Here is an 11,326-nt window from a genome sequence, read left to right on the forward strand (position 1 = left end):
TAAGACCTAAAAAAAACTATAAAATACATGAAAAAATACCAAATAAAAATAAATGTATATTGAGATTAATAAAGGGCTCTTAAAAGGGGGATGTAGTTATTAAAACCTGTACTTCTTTCTATGCAATGAGCGCGCGTGCTGTTCTCCTCCCGACCTCCAGGTGGCGGAAGTCTTTGATCGTAATCTGTCCAGAAATAGAGCGGATCGGAAGTGACGCGGCTTCCATTGAGTTCTCGGCCGGCGGCGGGATTCCTCCTTGTTGTTGTTTTTTAACGGGAACATTATTCAGTGTTTTAGTCTCTAAAGCTCCAGAAAAACCTCCAGACTTTCAGGTGAACTCTTCAATAAGGTTTATGCTACTCGATTATCAGAGTGAACTCGAGCAGAAGTTGATATAAAAGCCTGATTATAAGCATGTGTGGTTAGCTCCGATGCTAATAAGCTAATTAGCTGCTAAACGCTATCGTTAGCTTTAGCTCGTTTTTAATGTTTATTATTTGATTTTAACTAACATTAACTTTGGGTTTAAGTTAAAGTACTAAAACATATGGTAATAAAGGTGAACATAAGCTAACAGGCTGTTTAAAAGTTAACATTTCCACCGGTTTAATGTGTAGCTACATGCTAACCAGCTCCGGTCTGTTTGGTTAGCTCTACTAGTTTGTGCTTCAAATGAATGAAGACCGATCATTAATTAGGATAATATGAAGTTCTGTAATAAAATGGTTAGAACATGTGAAAAAAATAAGCGAACAGTGGTGTGAATTTTCCATAAGAAAATATGAAAAATAAATATCTGTAAAATGAATTAAAACGCAAACATATGATGAATATAGAACCCGATGTATTGCTGTAAGTTAGACCAGCCGATAAAGGAAACAGGATATTAGAAGATGAGAACATTTTTTAAAGCGAATTACGATAAATATTCACCACGGTTTGAACCTTTATAATTTTTAAAAAATCAATTAAAATATGTGAAACTTTAAGAATGTAAAAAAATATTTGGAAAAAATTCTGAATTTTCCAAAAGAATATCGGAATAATTTAAAATATGGAAAAGCTAAGCTCAGGTCTGTTTGTTTGTGTTTCAAATAAATGAAGATAATAATTAAGTAAGTTAATGTTCTGTAATACAATGTTTAGTAAATGTGAGAAAAAAACAAAAATATCTGAAGTGTTTAAAAAGTATTCAAAAACAAAAGTTTTACTGATGTTAACATTTCCTTTTTGGAAATAAACTGAGTTACAGCAATTAGATTAAATAATATTGAGTACAAAGAGCACACATAAAAACACACCGCAGCATTAAAGATTAAAGTAACTGCAGAATGACAGTAAATACTCTAATTAATATGTATATATTTCACATCTTTCTTGATACAGGTGTCAGGCGGTGCTCAGCGAATCAGCTGCCAGTGTGTTTATTGCACACCGGTGTTATATGATGGTGCTTATTTAAATAGCCAATTAAAGCACAAACAGTAGACCCACACGTTGCGTATAACTATAAGCACAAGTACATAACTATAACATAACTCTGTGCACCATGCTCAACAAGTCAATATATAAGACTGAGACGTTTTGTTGTTTTTTAATATAGATTTCCGTGTGTTTTCTAGTCCAATGGGAGACAGCGATGACGAGTTCGACCGGAGGAGGCGGGACAAGTTCAGGAGAGAGAGGAGTGACATGGAGCGATCGAGGGAGCGAGAAGAGAGGAGGCGGGACGACTGGCCCGACAGGTAAACTCACCTGAGACTGACTGACAGGTAAACTCACCTGAGACTGACTGACAGGTAAACTCACCTGAGGCTGACTGACAGGTAAACTCACCTGAGACTGACTGACAGGTAAACTCACCTGAGACTGACTGACAGGTAAACTCACCTGAGGCTGACTGACAGGTAAACTCACCTGAGGCTGACTGACTGACTGACAGGTAAACTCACCTGAGGCTGACTGACAGGTAAACTCACCTGAGACTGACTGACAGGTAAACTCACCTGAGACTGACTGACAGGTAAACTCACCTGAGGCTGACTGACTGACTGACAGGTAAACTCACCTGAGGCTGACTGACAGGTAAACTCACCTGAGACTGACTGACAGGTAAACTCACCTGAGACTGACTGACAGGTAAACTCACCTGAGGCTGACTGACTGACTGACAGGTAAACTCACCTGAGGCTGACTGACAGGTAAACTCACCTGAGACTGACTGACAGGTAAACTCACCTGAGGCTGACTGACTGACTGACAGGTAAACTCACCTGAGACTGACTGACAGGTAAACTCACCTGAGACTGACTGAGTGACTGACAGGTAAACTCACCTGAGACTGACTGACAGGTAAACTCACCTGAGACTGACTGACAGGTAAACTCACCTGAGGCTGACTGACAGGTAAACTCACCTGAGGCTGACTGACAGGTAAACTCACCTGAGGCTGACTGACTGACAGGTAAACTCACCTGAGGCTGACTGACTGACAGGTAAACTCACCTGAGGCTGACTGACTGACAGGTAAACTCACCTGAGGCTGACTGACAGGTAAACTTACGTGTGTGTGTGTGTGTGTGTGTGTGTGTGTGTGTGTGTGTGTGTGTGTGTGTGTGTGTGTGTGTGTGTGTGTGTGTGTGTGTGTGTGTGTGTGTGTGTGTAGAGACTGGGAGCGAGGCAGAGAGAGGAGGAGGGATTACGATCGCGGTCGCAGAGAGAGGTTTTCTCCGCCCCGACACATCAGCCCTCAGCACAAACGCATGAGGAGAGACTGGTGAGTGTTTCATTGCTACATCTGACATCAGCGGGTCACTCACACACACACACACACACACACTCACAGGTTCACACACAGGTTCACACACACACACACAGGTTCACACACACACACACACAGGTTCACACGGAACGCAAATACTATGCAGTGAGTTGGAGTAGGGCTGGGCGATTTTTTCGGTTTTCACGATTAATTTGCATTTTTACTTTCCTACGGTTTGTGAAACGGCTGAACCGAAAAATCGCGATTTTAAAACATTTCTAGACTCCGCAGACTTGTTTTGCTTTAAGGGACTCCGTAGTACTCTCTCACTTTCCAGAACGCGCACGAAGCTCAGCCACATCGCCTGTGACTACCGGCTCTGCTGTTGTTATGCTGTGTTCGTTGTTGAGCATAACAGAGGACTCAGACATTGCACATTACATATATAACTAAACACGCCTTTCCTCCTCCTTATCTCTCTCATGACTTTTCATTTAATATGGGTTTGAACTGTGATCAATACTCAAGACAGGAACAACGTCACGGCTGGTTTCATTTCTGGTAGTTCCGGTTGTTGTCTCATGCTACCCACGTCTGTAAACAAACGTATTCAAATAAACTGTACCTTCATTTAATATTCAGCAATAATAATATCTCGACGTCTATACAGTGTTGTAGTGTTGAAATCAGTGGGTTACGGTGTCATATCGCTGCTAAATTCACCTCTATAGTAAATGGTATATTAGCCACATGCTAAATGCTAACCGGAGATGAAGGATTTTCAGAATAAAAGCTTAACTGCGCACGAGAACTTCTGTTTTTTCAGTATAAAACAGCATTTAAACTGACGGTATGTTTAAGGTGCTTTATGCCATCAAAACATTGATTTTAATTGATAACACTGTGCGCATGTGCAGAGCTGCAGATCGGGTAGTCACATAGCCTACTGCAATCACACTCACCGCTTCACCGACAGACGTACCATAAAAATGTCCACGAACACAGATGCAGAACTCATTCCTAAGAAAGGTGCTACTTCAGTCGTATGGAAGCGGTTCGGGTGCAAGCGGTCATACACAGAACAAACAGCTGTTCTGTGTGAGGTCTGTGGAAAGACAACTTCCTAGAAAGTTAAAGGGATGTTATTTTGTTTGAGGGTATTTTTTTATTATTCATTTCATTATCATTATTTATTATTTGTTGTATTTCATTTTACAAGTTTTTTCAGGGATGGCCTACAAGAGATTTTTTTCCCAGTTTGATTTAAAAAAAATCTCTGCACATTAATGACAGCCAAGTGCCGTGGTGCTGTTTTTATTTTATTTTTGTTATTCTTGAACAACTGATTTGTTCACATGGGCCTAGACTACTTGGTAATCTCATTTATTTTTATTGTGTTAATAAAGAAAATATGTATTTAAATGTTGCCTTGGTCTGGTTTGTTTAGAAAAAAACAGAATAAATCGAGGTTTAAATCGAAAATTGCCCATTAGTTAGAAAAAAATCGACGTTTTTATTTTAGGCCAAATCGCCCAGCCCTAAGTTGGAGTAGTCAGGGTGTCCGCGGGGTCTTAAAAAGTATTAAAAGTTGATAAATCAATTTAGCGAAAATTAAGGCTATTAAAAAGTATTAAACGGCATTTCCCAAGGTATTAAGAAGGTCCTCAGCAACGACAACATGACACCCTTTAATTTACTGAAACAACATGTCGGGAAACCCCCTCAAGTTGGCCCCATGCAAAGCGTGCCATAAAATGCTGCTTCTTATTTTAAATGTCGTTGCCTTGCTCCGCTCTGTGGGGGGGGGGGGGGGGGGGGGGGCGTTTATCTGCTGGTGGACTACCTGAGAGACATACAGCAGGAGAACACGCCGTCCACCGCGGAGAATAAACAGAAGGGCGACCATGACAACCATGCTCCGGGGTCTTCTTTGCTGCTTTTGGTGTATTTTGTGGCGGCAGCAGCGCCACTTACAGGCCTGGCATATGTACTACAGCGTTTCCAGCATTTCCAGCGGTCGAGTGTGAACGGACGCGTTAATGAATCGAATGCGTGTGAACGGAAGACTTTTTTGCGTATGCGTTTTACTGTATGCGTCCTCGTGGGGCCGGGGTCTAAGCCAAACTATATCCGGTCACAGAGATCTGCTATTTTAAAGTAAGGTCAACACATATCGACCCTAAATAGAGTCTATATTAAGAACGAGAAAAGTCTTGAGGGTGATGACGTCAGAGCATCGTCCTCTGTGCCGGGCTTAGCCCCGGACAGCCCCAGCCCAATTTAACCCCTGGGTATTTGTGAGGGAGCTCCTATATGGCATTACCGCTGAAGCTCATGAAGTTTAATATTTCATATTTCAAAGTGTTGTCAATTGTTTTGTTTATTGGTCAAATACTGGTTTCTACTGGTTTCTACTGGTTTCTACTGGTTTCTGAGGAGTTTTACTGGAGTGAAAGAGCACAGAAGCAACAAAGCAGCATGCTGCATTAAACCTGACCTTCACAGAGAGGGTGAAGGTCATGTGGAGAGGAGGCTTCAGGAGTCTGTCTGCACTCTGTTTAGTTGAGCTGTCTTACAATCAATAGTAAATGTGAGATAAAGTGTGTCGCCAAGGTAACCGGTTAGAACTCGAAGTTGCGATGAGGTCTTAAAATGTATGGAAAGGGTCTTAAAAAAGGTCTTAAAAGGTATTACATTTGACTTCAGGATTCCTGCATATACCCTGAGTAGTGGAAGTATTAGTATTGGTAATAATAGTGTATAAAAGTAGTGATTTTATTGATGCGAGAGCTTAGTGAACCTGGATATGGGACACGGTGGATCTAATGTCCATAACATTATAAATAGCAGCCTCGAGTCCGGGTCTGTGGCAGTTTATTTCAAACAAGCGTTTGTGGCACCCCTGATTTAAGACCTAATCTGGACACTTCTGTCCAGATTCTCTAATTACAGACCCATCTCGAAGCTTCCCTTTTATTTCAACAAATATTGGAGAAAACCGAACTCTGACCGCTGCAGTCTTTTATTCATGCACACAATATCTTTATGTTTCAGTCCGGTGTTAAAGCGCTGCACAGCACTGAGTCTGCCCCTCTGAGGGTGTTCAATGACCGCCTGGTCTCTGCAGACTCTGGTGACTCTGCCATCCTTATGCTCTCAGACCTCACAGCTGCCTTCGATGCGATGGACCACTCCATCCTTATCTCTGGTCTCGAGCACTGTGTGGGTATCAGCGGCGCTGCCTTAGAGTGGCTCAGGTCCTATCTGTCCCAGAGATCCTCCTCTGTTACGCTTGGTGACTTTGCATCCTCTTCTGCCCCCCATCCTGTGGAGTTCCCCAAGGTTCTATTTTGGGGCCTCTGTTCTTTATAGCTTCTCCCCCTTGGACCGATTTTTAGAGAACATGGCGTCTCCTGCCTCCTTTATGCGGACGACTCCCACTTATACCTACCTTTAAAACACCCACCAGCTCTCCGATGCCCCTGGTGTCTCAAAGGCCCGGATGGCGCTAAAGCTTTTAAATATAAATGAGGGCAAAACGGAGGTGATTGTGTTCGGACCAAATGCTGAAGTCCCTTCCATTGCCCTGGGTTCCCTGCGTCGTGCGTCTGCAAAACCCACGGTCCCTAATCTGGGCGTCAACATCGACGGTGCTTTTAAATTGGATAAACAGATCAACTGGTTCAGTCCAGTTCTGATCACTTGAGGCTGAAATGAAACCGGTTCGGTCCTTGTTAGACTTTGAGCGTGTAACTCATGCCTTTGTTTCTACGCGTCTAGGTTACGCTGCGGCTCGGCTGCTCACAGGAACACGCGAGCATGAGCACATCACACCTCCACTGGCTTCCCGTCCATTTAGAGTTCATTTTAAGATGTTCTTGTTTGTTTTTAAATGGCTGAATGGGCTGGCCCCCCAGTACCTCTCAGACCTCCTACAGGTGGACGCCCCCTCAGCAGCTGCTGCCGGTAGTCCCTAAAACAAGGTAAAAGACCAGGGAGACCGAGCCAGCGGTAGCCCCCAGGCTTTGGAACGCCCCCCCCCCCCACACGTGTCAAATTGTCGCCCACCCTCCAAACTTTTAAGACCCACCTCTTTCCCCTCGCTTTCGAGTCAGTCTGAGCTCCACCTGTTCTATGCTTTTAGTGTCTGTGCCTTTTATCTATTATTGTGATATTATATTTTATTATGTTATGTTTGCTCTGAAGCACTTTGGTGAACCCTCTGTTTTTATGTGCTATAGAAATAAAGTGGATTGGATTGTTGTTGAAATGTAGTAATAATAATAATATTGCATATCTCAGGGATGACCACCGGGGGGAGCCGTACCGCTACGACATGCCGTACGGAGGAGGAGGAGGAGGGGGGGGAGGAGGAGGAGGAGGTGGTGGGGGCGGGGGCGGGGCTCCGTTCCAGGGGGCGGGGCCTCAGGGCTGGCACCCCGACCTCCCTCACCTTCACCCGCACCACGGTGGGCACCCTCTGCAGGGCAGGTGAGAATAAATCCCACAATGCACTCTGTTGTTTACATATAATAATAATAATAATTAATTGCTTTTTCAAGAGCTCAAAGCGCTCTGGATACACATTACACGTATTGGACACGTGGCAACACTGTGGCCCACGCCCCTCTGAAGGAACACTCATTTATTTGATACGGAAATATAGTTTTTAATCATGTTTTTATGATTTCTTTAAAGTGTCTTTGAGTTTCTAGAAAAGCGCTCTATAAACAAAATGCATTATTATTTGTTTATCTTGTTGTCATACATCACAAATAAATAAACAGGATGTGTCTCAGGTTGGGGATGATGGACCCGGACCTCCCTCCTCCCGGACCCCCCACCATGAGGAGCTTCAAGGTACAATCCAAACCACTATGGATTATAATACTGTATATATCTCTTTATATGAATGTTCCAGGAAATAATATTTAATATTTTCTCTAAATATATTTTGTGCAGAAATAAAATATAAGACAATGTGCAGATATAATTATTAAATATTATAAAGATTGTGCTGGGAATAATTATTACAGAAAGTAATAATAAATAATGTATTTTTTGAACATATTCTGTATTCACATTTTGCAGAATAAAAATTAGAGGTTTGCCGAGAATAATAATCCATATATAATAGTATTAATAGATGCATGTGTGTGCAGGATGTATAATATAACAGTGTGTGTGTGTGTGTGTGTGTGTGAGATGTATAATATAATGGTGTGTGTGCAGGATCTATAATATAACAGTGTGTGTGTGTGTGTGTGTAGGATGTATAATATAACAGGGGGTGTGTGTGTGTGTAGGATGTATAATATAATGGGGGGTGTAGGATGTATAATATAATGGTGTGTGTGTAGGATGTATAATATAATGGTGTGTGTGTAGGATGTATAATATAACAGGGTGTGTGTGTAGGATGTATAATATAACGGGGTGTGTGTAGGATGTATAATATAATGGTGTGTGTGTAGGATGTATAATATAACAGGGTGTGTGTGTGTGTGTGTGTGTGTGTGTGTGTGTGTGTGTGTGTGTGTGTGTGTGTGTAGGATGTATAATATAATGGGGTGTGTGTAGGATGTATAATATAACAGGGGGGGTGTGTGTGTGTAGGATGTATAATATAATGGGGTGTGTGTGTGTGTAGGATGTATAATATGACGGGGGGGGGGGGGGTGTGTGTGTGTAGGATGTATAATATAACGGGGTGTGTGTAGGATGTATAATATAACAGGGGGGGTGTGTGTGTGTGTAGGGTGTATAATATAATGGGGTGTGTGTGTGTAGGATGTATAATATGACGGGGGGGGTGTGTGTGTGTAGGATGTATAATATAACAGGGTGTGTGTAGGATGTATAATATAACAGGGGGGGTGTGTGTGTGTAGGATGTATAATATAATGGGGTGTGTGTGTGTAGGATGTATAATATGACGGGGGGGGTGTGTGTGTGTAGGATGTATAATATAACTGTGTGTGTGTGTGTGTGTGTGTGTGTGTGTGTGTGTGTGTGTGTGCAGGAGTTCCTGCTGAGCATGGAGGACAGTGTGGACGAGACGGAGTCGGTGAAGCGCTATAATCAGTACAAGCTGGACTTCAGACGGCAGCAGCTGCAGGACTTCTTCCTTCAGCACAAAGACCACGAGTGGTTCCGGTCCAAGTTTCACCCCGATGACATCACAGCGAAGAGGGCGGAGTCTCTGAACGCCTTGAAGACGAGGCTGAGCGTCTTCCTGTTCCTGCTGGACAACAGCTGGCTGGACAGCCTGACGCTGGACATGGAGCAGGCGCCCGCCATCATCAAGCTGCTGGACGCAGGTACGCTCCAGAGCGGAGAAAGAGTGGCTTGGAGGGTCCAGCTATCGAGCGGTGCATCGTTAAGGTTTTAACGGTACTACTACTTTATCGACCCGGTCCTTTAACGGTACTCTTATCGGTTCTTTGAGAACATAATAAGGTGAACTAACTTAACAAATTGTGAGCAAAACTAACATTGCTTTTTATTTAAATGAAAAACATAATCTCCCGTCTGGGTTGGAACGATAAAAAATACAAAAGATACACGCATTAGAAACGGGTTGGCGAAACTAAAACTGCAATATAATGTTTGTAGCAATAATACACACGACATGTTTTAGATGTCTCCAGTGCCGATAAAAAGAACGATAACGTCGGAGCTTAACGGTACCACGGCCTTTAATAATTCAGCCCGGTACCCGTCCCTACGGGTGACGTGTTCACCCTGAAGGAAGCTGCTGCTCCCTCCACAAGAAGCAACACATCATGTCCGTGGAAAGCGAACCTGTTTGATGAACGCACGTTCTGTTCAGCCGGATAATCTCCACGTCCACTTTTATAATGTTCGAATCATAAATCTAGTGTCCAGAAGCTACATGCTAACGTGATGCTACAAAGGAGCTGCAGCGAGTCCAGCAGCACGACTTCAACGTCACGCCGACTCAGATCCAGATTCAAACACTCAGATTCTAGATGGAACGAGTTGAAGCGTTTGTCTGAACTAGTGTTGTCACGATACCAACATTTTGGTTTCGATACCGATACCAAGTCAAGAATTGCGATTCCGATTCTTTTTCGATACTTTTCTTAAAAAAAGGGAAACACGGAATATCGGCTTTAAAATTAGGAATAACAGATGATGTTAGCAGTCAGAACAACTAAAGCAGCAGTGTTACTAAGAACAGAAACGCCAAAGAGTCACATCTAATAGAAATATATATAAAAGCATTTATTTTAATTGTGTAGCAGTGAGTTTAACATTTTGGCAGCACTGTTGAGCATTTTGAAAATGTATTTTCATGCCTCTGTGCAAGGCTTAGTCTTTCTATCTTTATGGCCACTGGTGTAAAGTAACTAAATTCATAAACTCAAGTACTACTTGGGTACAATTTTGAGATACTTGTACTTTATTTAAGTATTTCAATGTTTCTTTTGCTACTTTGTACTTCTAATCCACTACAGTTCAGAGGTACATGGTGTACTTTTCCTCCACTACATGTATTAATCCCTTTAGTTACTTCACAGATGTGGAGGAATGATGTGAAATATAATCAAGTGTTAAATCAGACTTTAGTTTCACCTGGAGTAAATCCACCAGCTACCCTGCAGCCTACAAAGTACTTCAGACTAGCTGCTCCTCCACCAGCTACCCTGCAGCCTACAAAGTACTTCAGACTAGCTGCACCTTCACCAGCTACCCTGCAGTCTACAAAGTACTTCAGACTAGCTGCACCTTCACCAGCTACCCTGCAGTCTACAAAGTACTTCAGACTAGCTGCACCTTCACCAGCTACCCTGCAGTCTACAAAGTACTTCAGACTAGCTGCACCTCCACCAGCTACCCTGCAGTCTACAAAGTACTTCAGACTAGCTGCACCTTCACCAGCTACCCTGCAGTCTACAAAGTACTTCAGACTAGCTGCACCTCCACCAGCTACCCTGCAGTCTACAAAGTACTTCAGACTAGCTGCACCTTCACCAGCTACCCTGCAGTCTACAAAGTACTTCAGACTAGCTGCACCTTCACCAGCTACCCTGCAGTCTACAAAGCCATTCAGACTAGCTGCACCTTCACCAGCTACCCTGCAGTCTACAAAGTACTTCAGACTAGCTGCACCTCCTCCAGCTACCCTGCAGTCTACAAAGTACTTCAGACTAGCTGCTCCTTCACCAGCTACCCTGCAGTCTACAAAGTACTTCAGACTAGCTGCACCTCCTCCAGCTACCCTGCAGTCTACAAAGTACTTCAGACTAGCTGCACCTCCACCAGCTACCCTGCAGTCTACAAAGTACTTCAGACTAGCTGCACCTCCACCAGCTTTGAGAACACTTTCATGATCAATCATTATAAAACACATCATATATATTATTCTGAAATGGACCAATCTGCACAATGACTACTTTTACTGTCGCTACTTTAATACTTTTACTTGAGGAACATTTTGAATGCAGTACTTTTACTGTAACAGAGTATTCTACACTCTGGTGCTTCTAGTACAAGACCTGAGTACTTCTACTTTTACTGTCGCTACTTTAACTATATTTT

At 42.9% G+C, this 11,326-nt stretch overlaps 1 long non-coding RNA gene and 1 pseudogene across 1 annotated transcript; both read left to right on the top strand.

The window, feature by feature from the left end:
• Window positions 1-206: 206 nt before the first annotated feature.
• On the top strand, window positions 207-7,130 carry LOC117443952 (uncharacterized). Its single transcript, XR_004551739.2, has 4 exons — window positions 207-332; window positions 1,623-1,745; window positions 2,666-2,776; window positions 7,064-7,130. It is a non-coding gene; the product is annotated as an uncharacterized lncRNA (long non-coding RNA).
• Window positions 7,131-7,163: 33 nt separating this feature from the next.
• LOC117443949 (serrate RNA effector molecule homolog pseudogene) lies at window positions 7,164-9,152 on the top strand (annotated as a pseudogene).
• Window positions 9,153-11,326: the final 2,174 nt, after the last annotated feature.

The sequence above is a fragment of the Pseudochaenichthys georgianus genome, unplaced genomic scaffold, assembly GCF_902827115.2.
Source record: "Pseudochaenichthys georgianus unplaced genomic scaffold, fPseGeo1.2 scaffold_707_arrow_ctg1, whole genome shotgun sequence".
NCBI classification, from domain to species: domain Eukaryota; kingdom Metazoa; phylum Chordata; class Actinopteri; order Perciformes; family Channichthyidae; genus Pseudochaenichthys; species Pseudochaenichthys georgianus.